Genomic DNA, 11,417 nt, shown 5'->3' with positions numbered 1-11,417 from the left:
ATTTGATTGGATCCCATCATTTGTAGACACAAATCCAACCACTGGGAATTTATTCCTCCGCTTGGAGCTCCAAACTGGATTTATTTTTCCATGCAACCAGGTGTTGCCATCTGCTGTTGCACCAGACCTCCCACCCGGGCCACGAGCAAATCCTAAAAAATACCTAGAAAAATCCCACTGGAGCTTGTTTTCCGAAGTGAGAGTCTCCATGGAATCCCTTCAGCCAGGTGGATCCAGGAACTTCCTGGGAGGACATTCCAGCAGCATGGGAGGATGAGTCTCTCCCAGAAAACTCTTGCCTCTGGAGCAGGTATCCAAAGGGGTTCCGGGGAATCAGAAGCCAAACCCACAAATTTCCATGGCTCAGCCAGACACTTCCTTCATTTATCCTCTGGGATAAATTCCCAGACAGAGCTAAAGGGGACCAATCCCCTTTATCCATATGGAAAACAGAGATGATCCAGACCTGCCCATTCCAGGATGTTCTCACCCCCTCACCAAACTCCAAAGGAATTTTCCTGTTGTTATGCCAACACCTCAGCCAGGGAAGAGTAACAAAACCAGGAAAACCTCTAAATCCCATGGGAATGCTTCACTCAGCTCCTACTTTCCAGCTCTCTGGGAATGCTGAGATAATTACACACTTTCCCAGTTTTCCAAGGGCTGTGGGGAGAGCACTGGGAGATCCAGGAGAAACTCCAGGAGCAGAAGGAAATCTCATGGAAAGCAAAGGCATCCAGATCCTAAAGGTTTCAGGGAATGGGGACCACACGAGCTGGGCTGAGGAGCAACATTCCAGCATTTCCCTTCTCCTCAATCCCAATTCCTCAGCTTTATTATCCCAGTTTACTTCCACAGCTTTATTATCCCAGTTTATTTCTTCGGCTTTATTAAAACCAAACCAAGCTGGCCAATGTCAGGGCAAGTCTGAAAGAGAAGCCTGGGCGAGGAGTTCGGGAGATAAATCATGGAATTCCCAAATGGTTTGAGATGGAAGGGACCTCAAAGACCATCCAGTTCCACCCAGAGAAAAACATGGAATTGTTAGGTTGGAAAAGCCCTCTCAGATCCATTCCCAGCACTGCCAAGGCCACCACTGCCCCATGTCCTCAAGTGCCATATCCACATGGATTTGCAATCCCTCCAGGAATGGGGATTCCACCACTGCCCTGGGCTTTTCCATGAAGAAATTTCCCCTCAAATCCAATCTAAACCTCCCATGTGAGATCAGCAAATCCATAATAAAAACTGGGATTTTTGCACCTAAAGATGGAGGATCCAGGTCAAGGTGGCTCCAGTGGGAGCAGGATTGGGATGTTGTATTAATTCCTCTGTTTTCATTTCCTGGGAGCTTTCCCCTCCTTAAAAGCAGCCCTGGCATCTTTTAAATTAACTCGAGTTGTCCTCATTAAGAGCACAGTCACATCCAAGGATATCCAGACCTCCTCCTTGCTCCCTCACTGTCAGGAATGTTTGCTTCATTCCAAAGGAAATGTCCATAATGGGCGATATTCCCATAAATTAGCGGATCCTGGGCTAACAAAATGTTACAGCCAGGCACAAATGAACAGATTTCTGTCTACAAAGCCTCGATTCATCCTGAAGTTTAATTACAACAAATTATTGGTAACTTCCAGGACTTTTTCCTTGGTAAATGCCTCAAGAAAAGAAGGAATTATCCTGAAATCCGAACCTGGCTCCCGGAGGTGACGAACACAAAGCTTTTTTTATCAGCTAATGGGGTTCTTATCTTTTGATATCATGCAAATCCCTCCTCATTACAGAGCTTTAATTTACATTTCTCGTTTCTTTTCCCTTCAGTGACGCTTCGCTAATTCCAGAGGCTGGGAATTCTCTGTTACCACCACAATTGTACCTCTGATTTATCCGTTTGGACGTGGCGTTGCCAAGAAAACAATGGATTGCTTGGGATATGAAGGGTTGAGGGCTCTGCAATGCTTCCCTCCAATTCCAAAACCACTCCTTGATGATTCCGTGATGATTCCTTGATGATTCCTTGATGATTCCTTGATGATTCCTTGATTCTGCCTAACTGTGGCATTTCCAAAACCCCAAGTAATTCCTTCCTATCCCTGGCTGCACAGAGGGCTCCGAGCAGGGCCCAGGCTCTGCTCTGGGCACCCAGCAATGGCACCAGAGGAATGGGCAGGCACTGATCCCAGGAATTCCCCCTGCACAGGAGGCAAAAAAAGTGGGATAGAAGTGGAAATCGCTACTAAGGGCACCGCGGTGCTTGCACAGCAACCAACCAGCACATAACAAATACACAAAACACCAGGAGCAACTCCATTTAATTTGAATTTGTCCTCACTCACAGAGCTTGGCAAGTGCCCCCGGATCCCTGGAAGCGTCCAAGGCCTGGTTGGATGGGGCTTGCAGAAAACTGGGATCGTGGAAGTTGTCCCTGCACACAGCAAGGATGGGATTGAGATGATCTTTCAGGTCCCTTCCAACGCAAACCATGACTCTGTGAAGTGCCTTTTAATCATGAACGAATATTCCTGCCAAGAACGGGATTTGTGGATGTAATTCCTACGGGATGCTGGTGACAGCCCAGTGATGGGCACTCACCGTGACGCAGCTCCAAGGGCAGCACCAGCAGCTCCCAAATTTGGCATTTTTAAGGCAGAAATGATTCAGATTTTTGATGTTGTTACCAGAGACGAGGCTGGAAATGTGCTGTGGGAGAAGATCGGAGCATGAGTCACCCTTTTCCCTTTCTTCCAAAGCTATTTGATCCGTGTTCTTCCCCTAACTGAGCTGTGCTTCCACTAGTATTCCTCAGGAAGACACAGGAATTCCATTCTCCGAAGATTCAACACGCTGGCCATGACTGGGAATGGCATGAGCAGGAAACCTGATGGCACAGGAATTTTGTCCTTCCCTTATTTCTTCACAGGGAACATTTGGAAAATGGAAAACAGGCTGATAATTCAGCTTTAAACAAAAAAAAACCCTGTTTTCTCTTCCAGCATGGAATTATGGAATCATTTAGGTTGGAAAAGATCCCCAAGGTCATCAAATCCAACCTTCGATCAAACACCTCCACACCCATTAAAAGCTATCTTGAAGTGTCACATCCACTTGGTTTTTTAACACTTCCAGGCAGCTTCTCCCAAAATTTTGTCCTTTCATCAGTTTCCAGGGTATTTAATGAGCTCATAGAACTCAAAATCAGTAATTAAAATCGAAATCAGTAACTAAAATCAAATCAATAATTAAAATCAGAATCAAGAATCAAAATAAATAAATCAAAATCAAAATGTAAATCAAAGAAATAAAAATTAAATCAAAATAAAATAAAAATCAATAATAAAGATTAAAATTAAAATAGTCAATAATCAAAATCAATAATAAAAATCAAAATCAATAATTCAAATCAAAATCAATAATTAAAATAAATAATCAAAATCAATAAAATAAAATAAATGTCAATAATAAAGATTAAAATTTAAATAATAAATAATAAAAATAAAAATCAAGAATCAAAATCAAGAATCAAAATAAGAAGAAAAATCAAGAATCAAAATCAAGAATCAAAATTTAAAAATCAATTAAAAAATTAAAAATCAACAATAAAATAAAATAAAAATCTAAAATAAAAAATCAATAAAATTAAAATAAAATTAAAATCAATAACTAAAATTAAAATTAAAAATGATCATCAAAATCAAAACCAATAATTAAAATCAAGACTCAAAAATCAAAATATACTTTAAAAACTCAAAATCTGGGATCCTCGTTCTGGGCACCACCACACAACAAGAAATGGGAATGATTATGCAGAGATTATGGAACCATTAAGGTTGGAAAAGCCCTCCAAGATCATGGAGTCCAACCATTCCCAGCACTGCCAAGGCCACCTCCGAGCCCCCCGAAGTGCCACATCCACACGGCTTTTAAATCCCTTCAGGAATGGGGACTCCACCTGGGCCAGGACTGGACAAACCTTTCCATGAAGAAATTTTCCCCAATATCCAACGAAACCTCAGGCACCTCTGCTTCCCAAAAAACCTCTTCAAACGTGGGGCCCAACCCCTCCCGATGAGGTGCTGGCAGCATAAAACACCCGAAGCAACTCAAGGAAAACGCAAATTAATAAACGACTCCTTAAAAACTTTTTCCCTCTCCTAAATTTCCAGAACACCCCGGCAGCACTTCCCTTCAAAGGGAAACCATCAACAATTGTTGGTTTGGGGAAGGTTTTCGTGGCTTTTCTCCTTTCTCCTCTGCTCTGCTCACCACTCGCAGCCCCCTTCTCACCTTCAAAGCACGTTAAGTCTCCCAATATTCCTCGGATGCGACCATTCGTGGGATTTTATGGATGAGGAGAACGAGGCAGGGAGGTTAAGTGACTTGCCTGTGGCCAAACTCGGTGGATCCATAAAAAAAAAAGAGGGAGATGTTTCACATTTATTAATTTTAAGAGCCTCTCAGCCCTGCAGAGTTGGACTGGGGGTAATTAAAGCTTTAATTGGGATGTGCAGGGTGAGGAACGCGGGGAGTTCCTTGAAGTCATCATAAAAGAGCCCTAAAATGATTTCCTCGTGCTCCGCGGGCAGAGGAAGAGTGGGAAGATTTCCATATTCCCTCAGTTCGGATCATGGGTAGGACCTGCCTGGGGTTTGGGGGCTCAGGACCAGCCTCGGACAGGCTTTCCCAGAGGATTTGGGATAATGGAGAAGCACCATTATCCCAATTTCTGATTCTAAGAAATTCCTGCACTTCTTAGATTCTAAGGAATGGTCTCCAACTCTTAATTCCATGAATTTTCACTTTCTAATTCAGGAAGTTGTCTCTTCTCAAGCTGTATTGAGTCCCAGAAGCCCAAAATGGTTTGGGTTGGAAGGCACCTCAAAGCCCTCATTCCCACCCCCTGCCATTCCCACACCCTTCCACTATCCCAGGTCGCTCCAAGCCCCATCCAACCTGGCCTCACTCTATGAAAAACTGGAATTTCCTGCAAAATCTAGCAAATGAAAGAGGGTGAGTGAGCAACTCTTCCAAAAAACACCTGGAAAACTTCTTGACTTCCGTTTCTTCAGAAATAATTTGCGGTTTATCTCCAGGAATTCCCAGCAGGGTGATAGAACACAGATAACGTCTGGAAATCAAACTGATCGTGAAGTGAAATCGAGTTGGTTTTGTGGCTCGTTTTCTCCTCTGCATGAGAAGTAACACAGAAAAAATACTTTGGTCGTCAGAACAACCCATAAACCTCCCAAAGTGTCTCTCAGATCCTTCGGATCTTTGGGAATTGCCTCCATGGGTACCACTGGAGCTCCACGGGAATCCAGGCAGGAAGCTCCCAGCATTGCAAATGGATCCGTGGGGTTTGTGTGGTCTTTTACCTTCCAGGGAAATGGGGATCATTTTGGGATCATTTTGGAAGTGGGATCCCCTCCTGAGCAGGACAACTTTGTGCTCTGCATTTATTCCCAGAGCACCAGGTGAACCAAATCCATGGCAACCCTTCATTCCCTGCAGGAAAGATGAAAAACTCCCACTAAAAAATGACTTGGACACCAAGCTTGGGTCGGGAAATGCCCAATTAGCAAATTCCTGGAGCCTGGGATTAATATTTTGAGGATGTTCCCCTTTGTCTCTTGTTGCCTGGATTCTGCTTTGGATCTCTGAGGGAAACAACACATTGGGAAGGAGCAGGAATTTCCTGAAAGGGTGGGGTTGATCTCCTGCTTGTATTTTATATCTGGAAAAGTCAATTTTATATGGCAAAGTCAGTGTAAAAACAGAAAAAGCGAGACAAAAACATCCCTGGCAAAGTCCTTGCTTGGAAAGGAAGAGTGGGAAGCGGCATTCAGGAAAAAAAATAGGGAAAGGACAAAAAAATAGGAAGTTTTTGAGCAAAGCAAGGAGAAATCCTGGGAATAACAATTCTGGAAAAGCACAGAACCCATCTCACTTCCTCTTGGGAACTGCCTCCAGCTCTTCCTGCATGGACAACACAACAACGCCTGGGGAAAGTCAGAGCCTGGTGCCCTTTTTTCTTCCAAACCAGAAGCTTGTGGTGCTCTGCCTCTCTTCGAAGGCCAGAAATGAAATGCAACCCTCGTGGACAGAGAACCAGAAGCTCCTTGAACTCAGCTCAGCCTCCTGCTGCTTCCCAGAGCTCGGGAGGGATCCATCCAGGAAAATCCTTGGCTGGCCACTGGTGCTAAACAAGAATTTCTTTATATTTGAAATGTTTTTAAAACTCCGCTGTGCTGTTTCAAACATTCAATCCCGATAAGATCTGAGCCAGGGAAACAAGAAAAATTCCTCAGGGAGTTCGTGGAGGGAAGCAACTTGCACCGGCCTGGGAGGCTCCACGCAAGCAGAGACAGGAGAACAGAGAAAAGTGGGATTTTCCTGCACGTGGAAAAGCCAGCTTTTTCTAGTTCGAAGGTTTTTAATATCCCCTGCCTGATTTCTGGATGCAAACTCTGGAATGAATGAATGAATTACCCAGGCCCTGACCCACAGCCTCTGCTCCAATCACCCCTTTTTATCTGGAGGATATTAAATAAGGATCCTGCTCCCCACTAATTGCCCCTCCTAATGAGCTTCCTTGGAATTTCATTCCTTTAATGCCCCGCCCTGATGGGGCTGAGTTGGCCAGTCCTGCTCTTGGCTTTGTGGCAGCATTTCTTGGAATTTCTGCTCCACTTGGGCTGCTTCCCTTTGGAAAACAGAAGTTTAATAATTTATAAATGCACATCCAGCATCGTTGGGAATGGTTGGAACCAGTCTGGAAGGGATAAATGGGAGTGGGACCAGTTTGGAGAAAAGGAGCAAAGCCCTCCTGCCCCACAGCAGAACCTTTTCCCACCCATTCCCAAAACCAACCTGATTTAATTTGCAAGATGGCTTTAATTATCCCCAGTGCATTAATTAAGAAGGTTTTTCCATCCACCTGACCGTGCTGAGCACCTCCCATGGTGCCCTGACCACCACCACACCCCTCTTCCCACCAGCAGCAGCATTTCCATCCTTGGAATCCTGGGAATTTGCAGTGTCCAAGCACTGGATTTGGGTTTATCCTTCCAGACCCCAAGGCATGAGGCCAGTGGGATCTGCCAGGCTTCTTCTGGAGCACAGCAAAAGAAGGTTTTTTTTGAATTAGTCCCCCTGCCAGAATACACCACTTTCAAAGACTCCAATTCCTGGAGTTTTAATCCATTCTCCACAGGTTTCCTAGGGAATCATCCCGATTGTTGTGCAGTTTATTAAACATGTCCTGCACATCTGGTCTAATCAGCCAAAGGAAAATGGCCCAGTTGGATTCTCAGGAGGAATCCCGGGATATCAGCTCAGTAATCAGAGCATTTTCCACCTCAGCAGCTCCTGGGAAGCGTTGGTTAATCACCACGGGTGTGGAAAGGACTCCCAAGTGCTGTAGGATCAGCCCGAGCAATCACGGCTCTGCAGAGCTCCAAAGGCTTTTGGGGTGGGAAATATGGCACAGGAGAGAGAGCTGGCACCACAATCGTCAGCAGGGCCTGCATAAGAGTGCTCCCAAATCTCCCATCCCAGACTGAGCCCAGCTCCTCTTATGGACCATGGGATATTGCAGCCAAAATCCCACCCCAGTCCCACCCCTGCCATGGCAGGGACACCTCCCACTGTCCCAGGCTGCTCCCAGCCCCAATGTCCAGCCTGGCCTTGGGCACTGCCAGGGATCCAGGGGCAGCCCCAGCTGCTCTGGCAATTCCAGCCCAGCCCCTCCCCACCCTCCCAATTCCCAATCTCCCATCCATCCCTGCCCTCTGGCACTGGGAAGCCATTCCCTGGCTCCTGTCCCTCCAGGCCTTGTCCCCAGTCCCTCTCCAGCTCTCCTGGAGCCCCTTTAGGCCCTGCAAGGGGCTCGGAGCTCTCCCTGGATCCTTCCCTTCTCTCTCCAGGCTCTCCCAGCCTGGCTCCCGAGCAGAGGGGCTCCAGCCCTTGGAGCATCTCCGTGGCTCCTCTGGATCCACTCCCACAGCTCCACATTCCCCTCCGCTCCCTTTTTCCCTTTTCATTTCCCTCCACTATCCCAGGTTGCTCCAAGCCGCATCCAACCCTGAAGCTGGTTCATCCCTCCATATCCAGAGAGACAAACTCAACCACACCAGCAAGAGATAATTAAGATAATTATCACTTTAGAGATTTTGCAGGATCCAGTCCTTGGAAAAAATCATGGGAAAAGTTTCCTGCCTGAGGACGAGGAGTTCCACACTGGAAACAGCCAAACCCGGCACTAAATCCCTATAAAATCCCTTTAAATTCTAATTCTGTCACAGCCACCTCGCAAAACAGCCCCAGCAGCCCAAGCACATCAACGTTTCAGCAGTGAAGATAAAACCAAAACCCTTTAATCTGTTCCTTCCTCTCCTCACTGCTGCCCATCCCACCCCTCCCCGGGCTGGAATTCCACCGGAGCAGTTTTCCACGGCAGTCTGTCACTTCCTGCTAATCTTCCACCGTGGAAAATCATTTTAAATCCATCCCTGTCTCCCTGCATTTGCATAAGTGTCTGGAAAGGAAACTCTAAAACGGCAGAGTCTGATTTAGTGCGAATGAACACGTCAGGAAACATCGGCGGCTCCGCAGCCCTCGTGTAAATCTTTCATGATTTAAGAGTTGCCAAGTTACCAACACCAGGAGTATCACGAAGTCCCAGGCTTCACACAAACAGATTCTCTGTGAGACTTCCCCACTCAGGAGCTGAATTTCCTTGTGAAAGCAAAGATTTCTGTTTCTCTTCGGTGCCAAAATAAATTAGGGGAAGGTTAAAAACCTAACGAGAGTTTTGGTAAGAATAAGGATATTCAAAGTATTTTCTGTTCTGAGGGGGGTTAAGGTTAAAAAAAATAGTTATTTGCTTTTAGTGTTTTTAAATATCTTCAAAATGTGCCAGATTTCAAGAAATTTTCAATGGGACAACACTTTCCTGAGCTCCCCCGTGAGGTTCCTGGGATGTTCTAACCACATGGGATGCCCAGATTAAGGGTGGGACCCTCAACCTGGCTCAGGGTGCCCAGAGAAGCTGCGGAATTCCCATCCCTGGAAGTGTCCAAGGCCAGGTTGGATGGGCTTGGAGCAGCCTAGGATGGTGGAAGGTGTCCCTGCCCACGGCAGGGGGTGGAATGGGATGGGATTAAGATCCTTGGGATTTTATGAGTTGCCAGCATCAAGACTCTGCCAATATTCTGCAAAGGATGAAGGAATCGTGCATTTATTTTCCAGAAAATCCCTGGGGTGTTCCAATGGATCCAACGACTTGCCCCCTACAGCACCACACTGGTGCCCACGGAATGCCAAAATACTAGCACAGAGCTCCAGAAATAAAGAAAATTCCAACATTTTGCCTCTAACAGAGACAAACTCGAAGCACCAGGCACCCACCAATGCTGGAAATCATAAAGGACCGTGGAGGTGCTGTGAGGTTCTGCTTCCCACCACCCCAAAATCAAACCCATCCCTGAGAATTCACCATATCTCACTTGAATTTAGGATTTTTTATAAATTTTCACCTCTCTGGCTGCCATTAGAATCCCAGAATGGTTTGGGTGGAAGACACCTTAAATCCCATCACATCCCACCCCTGCCATGGGCAGGGTCACCTTCCACAATTCCAGGTTGCTCCAAGCCCCGTCCAACCTGGCCTTGAAGTTTCCACAGGTTTTTATGGGATTCCTTGAAGATTGAGTTGGAATTTTAGTGTTTGTGTTTCTCCTACAGGATCCAGGCAGGATTGGGGTCACCAGAGGGTTCAGTTTTACTTTTATCCCACTCTATTCCAGGACTGCTGTGAGGGGAGTCTCCAAATGCTGCTTTTCCAGGATTTTCTTAAGGAAGATCCTCCTGGGAGTGATCCAAGCCTAGCTAGGAGCAGGAGGAGGGCCCAGAGCACCTTTGAACACTTCCAGTTTCCAGGTTTAAGCCATCTCCTGGGAATATCCATGAGTTTGTTTCCTACGTGGATGCAGCGAGCTTTAAATACAGCCTGTAACACATTTTTTCATGTTGTCAACCTAAAAATGTCCAGGGAAACTCTTCCGAGATTTCTCTCATTGGAAGTTTATTGACTTTCTGCCGGAAGTGCCAGGGAAAACACGGAGCAGGGGCTGGGGAGGGGAGCGAGGTGTCACAGCAGAGCTGCTAAAAATGAAACCCAAAGTGGTTTCATGGGAAAGGAGTTGGGTTGTTAGATATGTTTGGGAAGGAGAATCCTCTTCCCAGATCCTCCTCCTGCTTCCCAGGAGAGCACTGAGGATGGATTGAGCCGTGATTCCTTCCACAAGTGACAATTCCTCATGGATAGGGTGCTCCAGGAGACATTCCCAAGGCTGCCAGAGCTCCAGGAGCGTTTGGGCAGCGCTCCCAGGGATGCTCAGGGCGGGATTGTTGGGGTGTCTGGGCAGGACCAGGAATTGCACCGGATGATCCTTAGGAGCCCCTTCCCACTCAGGATATTCCAAGATTCTCCCTGGTGGCACCTACTCCCTGAATAGACATGGACACCCTGATCCTGGAGAGCAGGATTCCTTATCCTGGTTTTTGGCCCGATTGCATTATTCCCTTTTAAAAGCCAAGAATTCCAGCGCAACCATCCAAGCAAATATTCCAGCACACACAGCCAGGACTGGATTTCCCACCACATCCCCATCCAGGGCTGCATCCAAGACACTTCCCAGAGCATCCCAGCAAGTGCAGGATGTGTTTATCCCCACCTGAATGTCCTCCTGTCCTATAAAACTGGTGTTTAATGAGTTGGGTTCTGCCAGGACCTTGCCAAGCCAGACCCAGTTCCCATTCCATCCTCAGCATCTGTGGGGTTTTATGGGCATTGTCCTGCTGGTGTTCCCTGTTCCCATTCCCATCTCACAGACAGGATCCATGGAATTCCAGAAGGGTTTGGGTTGGAAGGGACCTCCACAATCCTCCCATCCCACCCGTGCCATGGGCAGGGACACCTTCCACTGTCCCAGATTGCTCCAAGCCCCATCCAACCTGGTCTTGGACACTTCCAGGGATGGGATTCCACAACATCCCAGGGCAACCTCTTCCAACGTCTCTCCAGTCCCAGAATAAGGAATTTCTAGGCTGAGAATCCAGGCTGATCCCACCCTGGCTGCAGACCAGGAGGTGCCAGAATCCTTCTCCATGGCCAACTTCTTGGGATGGGTGTGGGAAAACATTGGGATTTCTACACTGAGCTCCACACTCGGTATTTCCCGCAGCCTTTCCAACAACAGATCCAGGCCTCACCTCCAATGGAATTCCATGAATAAATAAATAAATAAGGATTTGCTACAAATTCTAACACAGAACTCGGATTTTTTTTGCAGAAAGCCCTCTAAGAACAATAATTATGGGTGGTGGCTCCAAGGCAGCTGAGTATTCCCTGGAGTTGT

The sequence above is a fragment of the Corvus brachyrhynchos genome, unplaced genomic scaffold, assembly GCF_000691975.1.
Source record: "Corvus brachyrhynchos isolate BGI_N302 unplaced genomic scaffold, ASM69197v1 scaffold245, whole genome shotgun sequence".
In the NCBI taxonomy this organism is placed as follows: domain Eukaryota; kingdom Metazoa; phylum Chordata; class Aves; order Passeriformes; family Corvidae; genus Corvus; species Corvus brachyrhynchos.
This window is presented reverse-complemented; position numbering follows the sequence as displayed.